The sequence below is a fragment of the Myotis nattereri genome, assembly GCF_964212035.1.
Source record: "Myotis nattereri genome assembly, chromosome: 2".
Lineage (NCBI taxonomy): Eukaryota > Metazoa > Chordata > Mammalia > Chiroptera > Vespertilionidae > Myotis > Myotis nattereri.
Genome location: NC_138076.1, coordinates 59,561,221 through 59,564,382, shown reverse-complemented (window position 1 = coordinate 59,564,382; position 3,162 = coordinate 59,561,221). Strand labels below are relative to the sequence as shown.

At 37.2% G+C, this 3,162-nt stretch overlaps 1 pseudogene across 1 annotated transcript; it reads right to left on the bottom strand.

The window, feature by feature from the left end:
- Positions 1–2,082: 2,082 nt before the first annotated feature.
- Positions 2,083–2,954, bottom strand: LOC308513723 (high mobility group protein B1-like; annotated as a pseudogene). Its single transcript has 2 exons — positions 2,420–2,954; positions 2,083–2,187 (listed from the first exon to the last, which is right to left on the bottom strand). The product of its transcript is annotated as a high mobility group protein B1-like (transcript).
- Between the last annotated feature and the right edge of the window lie 208 nt (positions 2,955–3,162).

Sequence of the window (3,162 nt, the reverse complement as noted above, 5' to 3'; positions counted from 1 at the left end):
CCTTAAAAGCAAGTAGCTGATTTTGAAGATTTTATTTTTTTATTCATAAGTCACAGTAACTTGCTTAAACTAGAGAGGATTTTGCTTACCAAGATCCATTGACTGGGAATAGAACATTCACTGTAATGAAATTCTAGACAACAGAAAGTGGATGTACTATGGAGTTCTTTGGTAATGAGATTTGAAAATAGAATTTTACCAGCAGACTAATATTAGAATATTACTGCATAATGTCTGACCTTTGTTTCTTGGAGCCCCAGAGCTTCTTCCCCTTGTCTATTTCCATTTCTAATATCCTGAAGTCATTTCCTGTGTGCCAATTTTATAATTGTCCTACTGTTTAACTGTTCTGTCCATATACAACCTCAAATGTATGTTCTTTCATCATTAATTTTGGGAATGCAGTGTTAAAGTTAATTTTAGGGTAATTTAAATTCCAGTGATCAATTTTCTAGTGTCTTGGCCACCAGCCTTTTTTTTTCTTTCTTGGTTTCCGCTCTTCCCATTTTATTTGAGGAAAAAAATGTTTCTTGATGTATTAATATTTCCAGCACCACTCTTTTTTATCTTGTACCTAATTCCCCATATGTAGATGCTGTGATGATTGTTGTATCTTTCTATTTTCTCTCTTTAAGTCATGCTGAAGTTTTTGTCATGTCTCAAGAATATGGGTTTTCAGTAAAAATGAATAAATGTTATATAAGATTTCCAACTTCCATCAAATATTTAGTATTTTATTTATGAGCCTATGGATTCTTTTTCTACATAATATAAAAGTTACTTGGTATCATCTTTCCTCATAAGCATTATAATTTCTTCATCAACTTGTCAAAAGCTATGTCAACATACAAAAACATTTGGTGTTCAGGGGACCAGGCTTAAACTTGGAGATATATATTTAGAATAATATATGTTTTAAAATAACTTTATTGAAGTATAAGTTACATACTATTAAGCACACATTTGAAAATAAAGTCAGTGAGTTTTGGTAAATATACCAGGTCATGCAATCACCACTATAGTTAAAATTTAGAACACATTCATCATCCCCAAAGTGGTCCCATATCCCTTTTGCAGTCAAACTTCATACCCCATCCATAAACCCTGAAACCGGTCAACATTCTTTTTTAAAAATATATTTTTTATTGATTTCAGAGAGGAAGTGAGAGGGAGAGAGAGATAGAAACATCAATGATGAGAGAGAATCATTGATCAGTTACCTCCTGCATGCCTTACACTGGGGACAGAGCCTACAACCCAGGAATGTGCCCTTGACTGGAATCAAACCCGGGACTCTTCAGTCCACAGGCTGATACTCTACCCAAACCAGCTAGGGCAGTGGTCAGCAAACTCATTAGTCAACAGAGCCAAATATCAACAGTACAATGATTGAAATTTCTTTTGAGAGCCAAATTTTTTAAACTTAAACTATATAGGTAGGTACATTGTTATTAACTTAATTAGGGTACTCCTAAGGCTTAGGAAGAGCCACACTCAAGGGGCCAAAGAGCCACATGTGGCTTGCAAGCTGAAGTTTGTCGACCATGAACTAGGGCAACATACTTTTTTTTCCCTATAGTTTAATCTTTTTTATAATGTCATATATTTGAAGTTATTCAATATTAACACCCTTCTAGCATGGTTTCCAAGGTTTTATTCTCTAGTATCACTAGTTCATTGTACAGATCAATAACTATGGAGAAAAGTAGTAAAAATGCTATAGAAAATTTTGCTGAAGGTGCATTTTGTTTTTACATATGTCAGTAAACTTTTTTTTTTTCACATTTCAATTTTTTTCTTTAAAAGGAGTGAGTTGCCCTATTTGGTTTGGCTCAGTGGACAGAGTGTCGGCCTGCAGGTTCCCGGGTTCGATTCTGGTCTAGGGCACATGCCCAGATTGTGGGTTCGAACCCGTAGGGGTTGTGCAAGAGGCAGCCAATCAGTGATGCTCTCTCATCATTGATGTTTCTATCTCTCTCTCCCTTTCCCTTCCTCTCTGAAAAAAAAGAAAAAGTGTGAATTGTGACGGGGAGGAGGGGGTTAAATGCTTTATAGACAAGAAATAACTGCACTGCAACCAACTTATTTATCATCATCACCTTCATCTTCATAATCTTCTTCACTTTCATCTTCATAATCTTCTTCATCTTTGTCCTCATCCTTTTCATCTTCCTTCTCTTCCTTCTTCTTTTTAAATATATTTTATTGATTTTTTACAGAGAGGAAGGGAGAGGGATAGAGAGCTAGAAACATCGATGAGAGAGAAACATCGATCAGCTGCCTCCCGCACACCTCCTACTGGGGATGTACCCACAACCAAGATATATGCCCTTGACCGGAATCGAATCTGGGACCTTTCAGTCCGCAGGCCAATGCTCTTTACACTGAGCCAAACCGGTTAGGGCTCCTCTTTCTTCTTTTTCTTGCTTTTTTCAACCTTGACATCTCCCTTTTTGGCCACATCAGACTTTCCTTTAGCTTGGTATGCAGTAATATCCTTTTCATATTTCTCCTTCAGCTTAGCAGCCTTCTTTTCATAATGCTGCTTGTCATCTGCAGCAGGGTTATTCCACATCTCTCCCAGATTCTTTGAAATGTCGCCAGTGGATAGGCTGGGATGCTCTCCTTTGACTTTTGGGCAATACTCAGATCAAAACAAACAAACAAAAGGCTGAAGGAGGCATCTTTGTTACATTGGGATCCTGTAATTTTCTTTTTGTTTTCCCTTTAGGAGGGATATAAGTTTTCACTTCTCTCTTATAACGGGCCTTGTCCACCTTTGCCATCTCTTCAAATTTTCCTTTCTCCTTAGCAGATATGGTCTTCCACCTCTCTGAGCACTTCTTAGAAATCTCTGAGAAGTTGACTGAAGCATCTGGGTATGTTTTCTTGTGTTCCTCCGAGCAAGTTTGCACAAAGAAAGCATACAATGACATTTTGTCTCTTGGCTTCATAGGATCTCTTGCCCATGTTTAATTACTTTTCCTCAGCAAGCACAAGGTCACCCAGTGCCCAATTGGCTCGCACTTGCCCTGGTGCTGTCTCTATGTACTGAAATGGCTGTGTCTGTCAGTTGATGTTTATATAGGATCTGTATATACAAATATATGCTACATTTATTTATAGACCTATAAATATAGACCCACATATATACTTGACTTA